The 13,355-nt window shown below is 40.1% G+C and overlaps 1 protein-coding gene across 4 annotated transcripts in view; it reads left to right on the forward strand.

Annotated features, from left to right (window-relative positions):
• elovl1b (ELOVL fatty acid elongase 1b) overlaps nucleotides 1-13,355 on the forward strand; it is a 24,572-nt gene that overhangs the window by 4,682 nt on the left and 6,535 nt on the right. Inside the window, exons 1-2 of one of the 4 annotated variants that reach the window (XM_036587421.1) lie at nucleotides 2,927-3,037; nucleotides 9,346-9,463. The exons of 1 other annotated variant lie outside the window; for it this stretch is intronic. The gene's annotated coding sequence lies outside the window, so the exon portion shown is untranslated. Of the gene's footprint in view, nucleotides 1-2,926; nucleotides 3,038-9,345; nucleotides 9,466-13,355 lie in introns of those variants that run through there. 2 more of the 4 variants (XM_036587422.1, XM_036587420.1) reach the window with 2 other exon arrangements.

Below are 13,355 nucleotides of genomic sequence, written 5' to 3' on the forward strand. Positions count from 1 at the left end.
CGGTAGGACATTCCGGCAAGGTAGCACAACTCATCAGAGCAGCGGCATAACCTGCCTAACTTTCGTGTAGCTTAATGACTTCAAATTGATGGGCAGTAGCTTTAGCTTGCATGTAGCAATATTAGTAGTAAGACTCTTTAACAACCTCGTAATTCAGAGGATCCAGTGATGATCCAGTGACGAAACACACTATTAGAAACACTATTGCATGTTCGGAACACTTTTAGGATAAAGTAGTGGCTAACTGAAATAGTAGTAATGCTATCACAATGGCAACATTTACATGACTTCATGCCATTGTAGGTTGTCTACCGTTGTCAGTTTCTGCTATGAGGCACAGAACGGTAGTTCTTCTGTGCCGACATGTAAACGCATTAGTCCGAATTCCTAATCAAACAAGATTGCCATCAGTTTGAACCTTCCAGCTGATGCTCATATGGTCATAACAAAACTCGCATATCCAAAATGACAGCTTTATAAAAACATTAAATGTTTCGTTATTTTAGTGTACAATAATGTAAAAAGTTTCTATTCTTAGCAATTTTGGGCATTTTCTATTGGTTAATTTGGCAAATGGTTCCACAGTGTTGATATGAAGGTGACTAGATAGATTTGCTGATTAAATAATTTAGGCTTGTCATGGTTTCACTTTGTCACAGTCATGTTAGTCATGGTGTGTGATCAGACAGTTACCTCTCTGCTCACTTTTTCAGAATACTGATTAAAATGCATTTCTGTCTGTTATTATTTATGTATTAATTTTCCGGTACATTCCTTAAACCAGTGGTTGTCAGTCTTCTCAGCTGTGGCTCCCTCCCTCCTGACTCACATTGAAACACTCTGGAGAATCTTTCTTTAAAATTTCTGTGCACATTTCTCCACATGGAGTTCATTTAACACATGGTAGAACATCACATTGCTTACCATAAATTAACAAAACAACTCTGCAAACCTCCAGCAGCTCTTTAGTCATTATCACAAGTCATTCTTGGCAATATCTACTTTTTTATTTTACTTGGTACTTTTAATTGTAGTTATCATGTATATCCATGCATACTAGGTTACCATGAAGTGAAAATTTCAAATTGTAAACTGCTAGGTCAGCAGTTCACTTACCACAGCAGCTAAACGCGATGACATACTGTTTTACATTAAGTGGATGCTCATATTTGGATGAACCTGTCGACCAGGCCTTTTTCACAAATTCTGTGTTAAAACAAAAGGCATGGTGCTTCTTGAGTTTGGCCTAAGGGGAGGTTCTGTCACTGCTTAAACCTTTGAAGAGAATTAAGACGAAAGGGTGCATTTCTGAACTCAAACTCATGGCTGCTGCATTGAGTGACACCTCTCCGTCGAGCAAGTTTTTCATCCTTTTTGCACCCAGTGGAATGTGGAAAGTTATTTTCTTTTTTTAAACTTCCATCAAGCACTTACGTAATGTTTTTAGCTGAGGAGAAGGGTGAGCGCACAGATCAAGTAGAGTGATAGCAGTGTTTGACTGCCATGTGGCAAATTCTTATTTTGTCTGCTAAAAGCTGAACTCTGCTGCTTTCAGTTTTATGGGTCGTGGATGTTATCATGGACATAGATCTGCTGCACTGGATGGCTGTAAACGCAGTCCAAAGCATTCGGTGTTCGGGCTTAATATACTAGTGAAATGTGTAACCGTAGCGCTGATCAGTGGGAAAAATGGGAACGATTATCAATGTGATTTTGTAATCTCGTCACATTCCTTGCTAATTTGACCCAGCTTTCAGCACCAGTCTCATAATACGTTGTTTTTGTTAATGCTGTCATTCACAGAGGGAAGAATTATTTCTGGTGTTGTCATAATCATCTCTGAAAGTTAATGTAAAATAATGTATATGTGCTATAGTTAACCAAGGTACCAAGCCATAGAACATGCTGTAGAAACCAAGGTACCAAGCCATAGAACATGGCTGCTCAAAGTGGGGCCCATCTTTGACCTGCAAGGACTTTTAATTTTGGCCTGCCAGAAAGTTTTCAGATTTTATAATGTAACTTGTTTTCAGTGACAATACATGTAGTAGCCTATAGTCTTTAAAAAATAATAAGAAATAGTTCTCCACATATAGGTCTACTGGTGATGTGAAAACACAAGGCTATGTGTTGCTAGCTTTCCTTTACACTAAACAAGGCACTCCCTTTAAGGCCCAACCTCCCACAGTTTGCTTATTTGTATATAGGTTTGTCTTTCTGGGTCTGGTCCTACCACAAACTTACAGTTTGGCCCCCCCAGGACAAAGATCGTTCATCGCTGCCATTAAAGAACTATTCATGATTCCCTATAGAACCCTTAGGAAAGTGTATTAGAAATTCATTTAACAGGAAATTTTGTTGATTTTTCAAAATTTCTATATAATTTTGTAGTTAAGATGTTGACAAATCAGAGTGATTTGAAGTTAAAATGCGGCATCAGAATTGTTCACAATGGTGGTGATAGGAACCAGACGCCCGAATAGTTTAATGCCTCTAAGAGTTCCCACAGAAAGTTATTACAGGAATTGTATTAATTAATATATTACCTGATGCCTGATATTATTTTACCATAGTTTTGAGAGAAGGTTTTGGTTTATTAAATAAATTCGTGGTGGAGGACAACATACATGGATTAACCACTAATTTACCATTGTTAACATTACATATAAAATCTCTAAAGACACATGTAGGTTTACTGGTCATTTTATATAGTAAATAAAATGTCTTTATGTGCAATGTAGACATCAGGACCACTGGTTTCTGACAGTACCACTGTAAAGAACTCTGGGTTGGTGAATATTTATACTCTAAGCATCCTTTTAGATCCAATTTGAGATGCAACATGAGACCCCCAAACAGCACCATGGAGGGCACTGAAGGAACAGTCCAGAAACAGCAGTGTTGCCTGACTTGAAGAAGGGATGCTTTTACAAACGAAGGTTGTTCACGTTTTTTTGTATTTTATTGAAACTAAGGGGAGGCGAGAGAAGAGGAGTGGATGTTTTCCGGTGAGGCCTGCTCTTCTGGCAGCTAGAAGGTGGGGCAGTGACTGAGAAAAGGGAGCAGTTCTCACTCCCTCTCTTTCGCTCCCTCTCTCCCTCTTTCTGGTGCTCTCTCTCTCCCTCCCTCTCTCTCTGATTTGTTCATCCTCTGGGAGTAGAGAGACTGGTCTGACAGGCTCTGGCTGTATGAGAAACTGAACTGTTTTTATTGTACATGTGAGTTTGTCTCAGTGGAAACCATACACCTGATACCCCCTCTCTCCCTTCAGGCAGGCCCCTGCCCTTGGCAAGCTCATCCTTCACCTAGCAAACCTGACCTCAGATCTGTACTATAAGTCAAATAGTGCAGTTTTGACTAATTCAGGGCCTAACTGCACTGAGCAACAGGAAAAATTACTGTGAATTTACAACTGTAGTTAAACAACCAAGCCCTAGCCCCTGCTAGTACCTTAAATGATAACTAAACCTCATTTGTCTATGTTCTTACTCTATGCACCAAAAACGCAATAAACCAAAACACATTAAATTCACATTGATTCCTTGGCATATTTAATAGACCTTATGCTTTTGATGACTTACTCTATTTGGTTCTGACCTGTGCCTTTATGTGGTATTATTTATTTATTTATTTATTAATGACTGCAGCTATTTAAAACTATTAATAACTGTTATCCCTTGACTTCTTTTTTAATGGCATCAGAATTATAATAGGCAGTGTAGGTAATCAACCAAAACCCATTGTACTTGTTATAGTAGTACTAGTAGGATGCGTCATGACGTCTCTCATGCATAACATGATTGGTATTTTAATCTTGTGTTGTTATCCAGGCTTCATCCAAGATGCTTTGATAATCACTGGTGTTTGTTTCTGGCCTGCTGGTTTGGTGTTATTGTGGTCAGCATAGCTGCTAACTGTCCTGAGCAGTATCAAGTTTTGAAGACTTGGTGTGTTTAGAGGCATGTGTGTGTGGTTATAGATGCTTTGTGCTTGAGGGTGTGTTTCTGCGATCCCCCGCTCCTCCAGGCGGCTGATGCAGACAATAGGCCTCTTCATGGTAACAGTGTGGCTACTGATTTCTCGCCCTCAGCTGGTGAATAATACTATGGGCGCAGGCCGGGGGGAAAGCTGTGGGCAAGGCTGCGCTCCACAGCTCACCCCTGCGTACAAGGGCACAGTTTTGGTTTGGTGGGACTCTCTTTGCCATACATTTATGGTGACCCGAAAGTAGCACATGATTAAAAAATTGGGCATTATGCCCTGCCAGAAAAATAAATAAATAAATAAACAATAGCAATGCCACAGAAGGATTTTGGTTCCCCTGAGTTGGTTCCTCATGTTGGGAAAAAAAGATTTGTAAACAGGAAGAGCCTTTCTAAATAGTTTAAAGAACGTCCACATAATCCAAAGGGTTATTTACCCATTTAGGGTTTTTTCCTAGAACTGTTAGATTATGTGGAGGTTCTTTAAACTTTGAAAAAGGTTCTTCGCACTCGCACATCTCATTTACGGAAATTGATCTCTAAAATACCATCCGCTAAGGTTGTTTGTTTGTTTGTTTTCATTTTTAGGGTAGTGGTTCTCAAACCGGTCCTCAACGAACCCCCCCGGCCCCCCAGCCCCCCGAACGGCCAACATTTTAACTCGATCTCAATATCCTGATTTTATTTAATTTACTGTGCTTGTAACCCTATAAAAATGTGTGAGCTAGCTGCAGAAAAATTCGTTATCGGCGTTTATAACGGTGAATAAATGACAGTTAAAAAAAGAAACGGAGAGACTGAAGACAGATCATTCAGCCATGATATGAATGTTGTTGTTGTGTAGTTTGTCCATTAGAGGGCGCGCTGCAATTTCCCTGTTGACGGCACAAATCACAACAATCGGCTGATCAAGCAGAGTCGAGCAGAGTAAATTTACCTCATGACGGAGATACTGTGAGTTCATGGTAAGATGATAAGTGTGACGTGATATACATTAATTAAATAATAATAAAAATAACCCCATCACTTCTCCTCTTAGCCTAAATAAGCCTTTGGTGTCAGCCATTGCCTGCTTTTGCTGCAGTAACGTAAAAGCTGCTACTGTCCGGTAAACATCAGTTAGTCTACGCTTAACGCTACAATAGTTGAGTGTAGGCTAAGCTGTTGACGAACTTTGTAGTTTTTCTTAATTAAACAGTTGTAGTTCTAGCGAGTGAACAAACAACGATCCTATTTTTTCTTCCTAGCACGTCACTTTTTCGTCGTCATAAAAATGTTCATTGCTAAATTACTCACAAAGCTAGCTATTGCTATGATTGCCACTGTAAAACCGCTGACGTTAATGAGCGGTTAAACTATAGCGTCTACCTCAATGACGAAGTTTCTTAATCGCCAACTTCTTGTTGGAGTTTTCCCACTCCACCTTAAATGGAGCACCCGTTACATTCTGGTGCTTCAGGCTACGTTCACTTTCCCAAAATGGACAGCAAGTTAGCCGTGTCACTGTTTGCTCGACCTGTGAGGAATGAAGATCTTTTTGCAAATGTGCTTCGTCTCGTGTGGAACTGCATCTCCAGAAATCAGCGCAGACTGAATTACGGAGATCCGAGCTGTGAGAAAGTTTTAGCTCCTGAAATGAAGCGGAGAAACTCTTTCGCTTTTTCAGGTTGGAAAACGTCCTGCACAGTTTCACAGTTTGCACGTTTTGAGAGAAGTAAAGGAACTTCTCATCGACATTCTGCCCCCTTTTTTTCTCAGCATGAACAATTTGGCTAAATGCCATCCACTAAAAACCGAGTCGTGTCCGGTATGTATAGTTTTGATGCGAAAAAATCATTTCGAATATTCCGCATTTTGTATGATTTTCCGCGTCGCGCTGGGTTTCTAACGGCCTTAAAGTTGCGGGTTTATTTTTGAACTGCATTATGTCGTTTTATCTTGCTTAGGACTCTTACATAACACACTCGTGTTCTATTACTTAATTATAAATGTTTACATATCTGCATTTGCAGACACTCGGTGCATCCCTAATTTTTAGGAGTGGTCATCCTTCCATCATATAATCCAATGACTTTCAGCTTCGTCAGGGCGATTTTACTCATTTTTCATCTTTACTGTGTTAGGATTCTGCTGGTATCTTTGTGTGTCTTCACAGAATTCTTTACTAGTATAAGAATGAAAAGAGTATAGACCACTGTAGTCGTGCATCATTCTGTAGTTCTCGTTATGCCCATATTAGGAACTCCGGGTCTAAGCTCCGTTTCTCTATGGCCAGAATGAATAGGGTTTTCGAAAAATCGCCTCTATCGCACCCCTGTGTTAAATAAAAATGTTCAGAACCCGATACGTTTTGTCCTGTGAACATTTTTCTCCCGAATACCACTGGATCCTCCGAATTACCAGGTCGTTAAAGAGCTATAATACTAATATTGCTACATGTGAGCTAAAGCTACTGCGCATCAATTTGATGTCACTAAGCTACACAAAACTAAGGCGGGTTGTGGCGGTGCTCTGACGAGCTGGGCTATCTTATCGAAATGTTCTACTGTAGCGCATATTTACAGGTGCACCCGTAAATAAAACCTCTGTGTATGATATTTTGATAGACCAAAACTCCTTATCAAAAAATACTACCAGTGTTAAAACTACAAGACTGAATTTAGCTTCTTTTTTCGCAGTTTCTTGTTTTGAATGTTCCCGTTCCACCTTAAATACTGCAGCAGCTGCGACTAGCTATCACAAACATTAGCACACAAGACAAAATACTGACCTGTCGGTTCTGTGAAACAGCAAAAATATGTTAATGTTACTCAGCTGTTAAGCAGAAATAGAGAAACCTCCTCATATCATGCCTTTCAACCCTCCATGAAGCTGAAGTCAGCATTTTTGCCAGCTGCTTGTTTGAATTTCCCCATTCCACCTTAAATGGCGCAGCAGTTCAGAACGTGACTGCTGCACCACTTAAGGTGGAACGGGAAAAGTCGAACCAAAAGCTGGCGAATTTCCTGAGAAAATGTCCTCAGAAAAATGCATTAAAATAAAAATGAGAATATTCTGATAGCCGAAATCAGTCTATCAGAGGGTGATAACCTGCTTAAGGAGGCTGTCAGTCTAATGACGTGAATTCAGTGCGCAGTAGCTTTAGCTTACATGTAGCAATATTCATATTTCAACTCTTTTTAACGACCTCGTAATTCGGAGGATCCAGTGTTATTCGGGAGAAGAATGTTCATAGGACAAAACGTATCGGGTTCTGAACATTTTTATTTAACACAGGGGGCGATAGAGGCGATTTTTCGAAAACCCTATTCATTCTGGCCATAGAGAAACGGAGCTTAGACCCGGAGTTCCTAATATGGGCATAAGAACATGGGGCCGACTACAAAATGACGACACGACTACAGTGGTCTATTTCCGCTCTGCAATGTCTTCCTGGTTTCTCAAACACTAGAGGGCGCTCCAGAGCGAGTGCAAAATTAATGGGTTAAGATGGAGCATTTGAGCCAAATCATAGCTACTAGTGACTTTCTATAAATACTTAAACATTTTTAATGTAAAAGAATATAATCATATCTTGAACACTGAACAGCATAAAAACATTTTAACACTACTGTTTTTAAGAGCTTTTGAATTCGAGTGACAGGAGTTTAAAACAGTGCCTCGTACGTTTGTGACATCTGTGAGCGCGAACAGCCAATGAACCAGTGCTCTGCTCACCAACCAATCAGCATTCGGTGGCAGTAATGTCAGCGTCTTGCTCCCCAAAACCCATTTGCTGTAGAAAAAAGGAAATATATATGTAAGTTTTCTTTGCTTTTTTTAGTTAAATACATCCTTCTGCTTCATAAAATGAAAGTAAAGTTCTGGGCAAGTGATTAGAAACTATTTTAACATTTTTTTGTTTTTAGCCGTTGAGCTACATTTACTCCCACTCATTGAGGACTCGCTCTCAGGCGTCTTCTGATCGTTTAGCAGGCATGTTTTTGATATAACAGGGGAAATAGAAAGTGGTCAGGCTCCTCATTGTGCGGCTCTGGTTTAGTTAGCCCCCTCAGGTTTTAGTCTTTATTCTCTAAACTTGTCAGTGAATCAGAACGAAACTGCCAGCTTCTAGTGCTAATCAGAACTAAAGCAAAAATAGCTTAAGCTAACAGCTTCCACATAAAAACACAGATTTATCTGTTCCGATTTGAGTCTTTATTCTGTAAAGTTGCGTCAGGGAAACTTTAGGGAGCTGGAATGAACCTGTATGGTTGTGTGTGAATCTGTTTAGGCCTTCTTGCTAAGCTAACTCTAGCTTCTAGTGCTAATGAGGACACTGAAGCAAAAAGGAGCTTATGCTAACTATTTATTAACCTGTGCTGTGCTGTTTGAAACATGCTACCTGCTACTAGAAGAGCTCTAGACTACATGCCATATTTGAAGGGTATTAGATAGAATATAAAATTAGAAAGGTGTAATTGTGAATTTTGTTTATTTTAGCTGATGGTTTACTGCACAGTCCAAACATCTTAAACTAGTAAGCTACGTTAGCTCATGTTGTGTAGCTGTAGGCAAGTTTCCTGTCGTGACTGAGCTGCTATGTTGCGCCCCATGAATCGCTTTTGTACTGAGAAAGCTTGTGTTTTTTTCATGGAAAAATGTGAAGTCTGTGCTATAGTAACACATCTGATGGAAATATTGGTCTACATAACCAGAATAAGCCATCAGAGAGGAGTTAAACATTTAAAAATCACATTTTTGAGTGCATCCATCAGCCCATTTTTAATTATATTTCTATAATCTGCAGTACAAGAGTAGCCCTGCACTTTAGTGATTTCCTCACCATTCTCTAGTTAACTTTGAAAGTGGTGAAACAAAAAAACAAAAAACTCAATTTTTAAAAGTGCCTCCACCCACCCTATCCGCATTGGAAACTACGCCTGCGCCTCAGCAGGACGGGATGGGACAGGAGAAAAGAGGCGGGGCATGTTGAGGAGGGCAGGAACACCCTTTTTTCAGCCTGAGTCGTCAGCATTTAACCAGCCACTCACGTTTCCTTTTTTTCCTGGTTGACCACCGTTGGTTAAAAGGGGCCTGCTTTGCTACACTCAGATTCTTCCTGTTCTTGCTCTCACTCGTTTACACTTGGCGCGCGCGCACACACGCGCACATGCACACACACTGCTCCTTTTTCCTCTCTCCCTTCTCTCTCTTCTCGCTCTCGCTCACACTCTGTCCGTGAGCCAGTTATTCATCCACTGCATGAGTCAGGGTGGGAGGAGACTGAGGCCAGCAGTACCAGTCACCCCGGCAGATCTCTCACTCTTTCTCTCCTTTTCCTTTCTCTCCGCTTTTCCTTCATTCTCTCTCACTCTCACAGATTCTCTGCTGCTGTCCAGGCCTCATTTGTCATCTGTATCAGGAGAGCGTGACTTGTTTTGGCACACTGGCACTCGCTAACAACCGCTGAAGGGGAAAAAGGGGAAGTTGACCTAAAGGTGAGTGGAACTTTTACTACGCTATAAATATTCACACAAGACCTCTTCAGGTGTGAAAGACCCTCCCCTCATCTTGTTTCTAAAGTTTTCCTCCTGTAGTGTAACTTCTTCAGGGAGTGCAACATATTGTATTCTGAGCAGTTCAGATGGTTGCTGGGTGATGTCTTTTTTTCCCCCGCTGTGTTTGTTTTAAATCAGTAAGATTGTCTTTCTGGCCGTCATGCCCCATTAACAGACGCAGGTCCCTGTGTTTGCCTGATAGCCTCGCTTGATTCTCTGGGATATTCTCCCCTCCCTCTGTTCATCATTAACTCTAAACCATGGGCCATTTTTTCCACTGCATGATTCATTGACAGGATGGCTTTTACTGTGGCTAGCTCGCAGCCTCGCCCCTCACTTTGGGCTTTTGCTAAAGCAGTGTCACACTTTGCGGCCTTGGTTTGAACTTAGAAGTTTTGTAGCTTGATAAGGTTTCAGTGAAATGACATCTTGTAGAGGTCAGGCTCATGTGACTAAGAGGTTAGGACATGTTTAGCGCTTTTTGGATTCTCTTTATGGTTCGCCCTGATGGACCATAATCACATGACAAGCACGCACAGAGCAGGGTGGTTCCTCTGTCTCTGTTGGCAACCATGTCATTTCACGCCTTCTGGTGAAGTCAAACACACTGAGCTTAAAGGGCCAAAGAACTGGTCTGAGGTGCCTGGATTGCACATTGGTCAGTATTTGTAGTTTTGGTGTTTCATTTTCTTGTTCTAAGTTTTAATAATCCAGCTGGCTGGAAATCATTAAACTTTCTAAAGCTGACTGGAATTGGATTACTAGCTTAATGAAGAGAGAACTTCAAAGTCATTTTTATTAGGCATTAGAAGTATTAGAAACACAATGAACAAGTCCTGGCTTTATTCTGAGTTACTTTATAAACAGTAATGTGTAGCAAAGATTACATCAACAACCCGGGGAGTTGTGTTATAGTGCGGATTAGCGGATTAACAGACACCTATGCTGCAATCCTCTGCTTCTGGCGGGATTGGTCTCCACTAGAAGCAATGGATGCTGGGTGTGTGTGGCAGCTAGTGCTTTATACACCTTATCTCAGAATCTGTTCTAGCACATGCATGAGTCGCCCTGTCTGGTGCCGAGAGGGCCTTGAGGCCCTTTATGACTTCTGCAGCTTGTGGCTTTGTGGGCAATGTTAACACCCCCTCTGTGGTCTCTTAACAGTGCAGGGAAAGCAGGGATGCACAGATAAGGAATTTCTAGTCAGGTATTCGCAACTGGTAACGTTGTTTCATCTGTTATCAGTTAAAGGCTAATTGTTCTTTTTAAATAAGACAAGTAAAAACTCCTAAAGATAGATTGATTAATTTTACATAGCCATGACATACAGACCTGAGCAAAAGTCTTCCAAGAACATGATATGAAAGTCATTTAACTGGACAGTTGTTTCAAGATTAAAAAAAAAAACATTAACACAATACAATAAGAACAGATACATAAACCAGGGGTGTCCTATCTTATTCGCGAAGGGCCGGTGTGGCTGCAGGTTTTCACTCCAAACAAGCTGAAGCACACCTGATTCTACTTGTTTAATCAGTTGGTCTTAGTCTTCAAACATTTCATCAGGTGACCTCCTGCTTTGTTGGAGTGAAAACCTGCAGCCACACCAGCCCTCTGTGGATAATATTGGACACACCTGACATAAACAATATATTGTGTTTATTTTAGTAGTGCACCGATATGGAAATGGTGGACAGGTGCCAATATCCAATATTTTTCATGTACACATCTGCTGATACAGATACATAAACATTTATAAACTGTAGAAATCGAGACTAGATCCACCTAGATTGACATTACTGAGAAATATTACACTTATTTGTAAAAAAGGGTTACAAGTGCAGTAAAATTCATAAATTCAGACATTTGCCAAGATAGTTTACCGATTTGTATGACCTTTCTTAAGTACTACAGCTAATATATGACGTTGATGATATAAATATATATTTAGCGAATGCTCTTCTCCAGGGCCACTTACAGTGGTACATGAATGAAAGGTTTGGACTCATTCAGAGGTGTTCCTGCCTGGAAGAGGAATCAAACCTCTGACGTTCCATGTGTGGGGCTGTAAAGTTGTCCACTGTGCTGTCTGTCCACCTGCATGTACGTCAGTGCGTGTGCTAACACACGCAAACAAACTCCATTATCAGATCAATAATAATTTATTCTTCTCATTGTAGGTGAATCATTTATTGCCCCCCCAGTATATCTTGCAAGATAGGGTATTTGGAATAGATAGCCTTGTTTAGCCTTAGTTGATTAGTTGATCAAAAACTGAATTCTACTTATTTGTCAGATAGTATTCTGACTTTGAATACTCCCCAGGTCTGCTCTCCTTACGGCTGCTTTTCAGAAATTCTAATCTTGCTGCAGTGTTTCTTTTCAGAACATGATGTTATCATGATGCATTTCATTATGAACGTACTAAGGCTGTCAGATCAGCCCAGATGAGGGCAGGAGTGTATGCGCACATATGTCTATTCATGCGCTCTAGAGACGTGCATGGATGCTGAGATTAGAGGCACCTGCTGATTAGTTCTCAGGATGCTCTCCAGGATGTTCAGCAGTCTCTGAAAGAGACTTAAGATTGTGCTTGGAGGACAAACAGTGCAATCAGTAAAGTTCAGCTATAAGTTATAAATCTGATAAGCATTGCCCAACATTATAGATTAATAAGCGCTCACACCTCTGTTACCTTCTTGCACCTGGGCGTGGATCGTACATTTTATTTGTTTGCTATATATCATTAGATTAATCTCATCCTGGTTTTCCTAATGTTTGAATACATATGGTCAATATGGTCTCATTGTGAACTCAGTACTCATCATGTCTTAAGTTCCACTCACACAACTGTTGTACAGTTACAAATGAAATTGTGTTCATGGAATAAGGTCTGAAAGTGGTTTAACCTGATGTCCACATGTGAACAAATGCGGGCCAGTTGATTCATATCATCAGTTAGCTAAACGCTAGGCATTGTGATAACTTGCCAATCTTTCAATGCTTATGCGGGACCTACGCCAACCATTCCAACAACATCTTAGATGGCACTCATGCGAAACAATCTAGGGAACTATGGTAGGCCATTATATGCATGAACCAGTCTGTTTAGCTGAAGTTTGGTCCACTGTATGAAGCCATTAAGCTGATGTTATGAGCGAGTATTGGGCTACCATGTAACAGTTAGCTGAAGTTTGAGGTGGAAGATATAAAGCTGTTAAAGTGAACAGTGTTATGTTGACCTTGCCCTATGGTTTAAAACCAAAAGACACACAAAAAGCCCTGTCCCCAAGAAAAAGTAAACACGAACTGTTGTTGTTGTTGTTGTTGTTAATCATGCACTTGAACCACTATTTTATATTGAACAGTTATTTATGTTTAGTGTTTTTTTATTCTACAAATCAAAAATGGAATCTTTATATTGTAGTTCTTAGCTTTTAATTATGACTGTCAAACAATTAAAATAATATATTGTAATTATTAATTGTAGTTATTATTAATCAGTTTATACCCTGTAAGATTTTTTTTTTTACATTCAGTGTCTTTTGTTTTAGCTATATGAGTGAACAAATGAGCTTTATCAGAAAGTAGTTATTACTTTGTCATTCAGTAAGATCATTTTAATCACGTTCCCATGAACCTGAACTTAAATATCATGTAAACACAGAGTGATCATGAAATTAGGGTGAAGGTAGTTTCTGATTTTATCACTGTCAAGTGAGGTCATCTGATATTATCCTTTTGCTCTTATGGCATTGTGTTAGATCTTTTTTCGAGGGAAACTGGGGCTTTCCACTTACATACGTAGTTCATACATAGTTAAACATGGTTC

The sequence above is a fragment of the Colossoma macropomum genome, unplaced genomic scaffold (assembly GCF_904425465.1).
Source record: "Colossoma macropomum unplaced genomic scaffold, Colossoma_macropomum, whole genome shotgun sequence".
Lineage (NCBI taxonomy): Eukaryota > Metazoa > Chordata > Actinopteri > Characiformes > Serrasalmidae > Colossoma > Colossoma macropomum.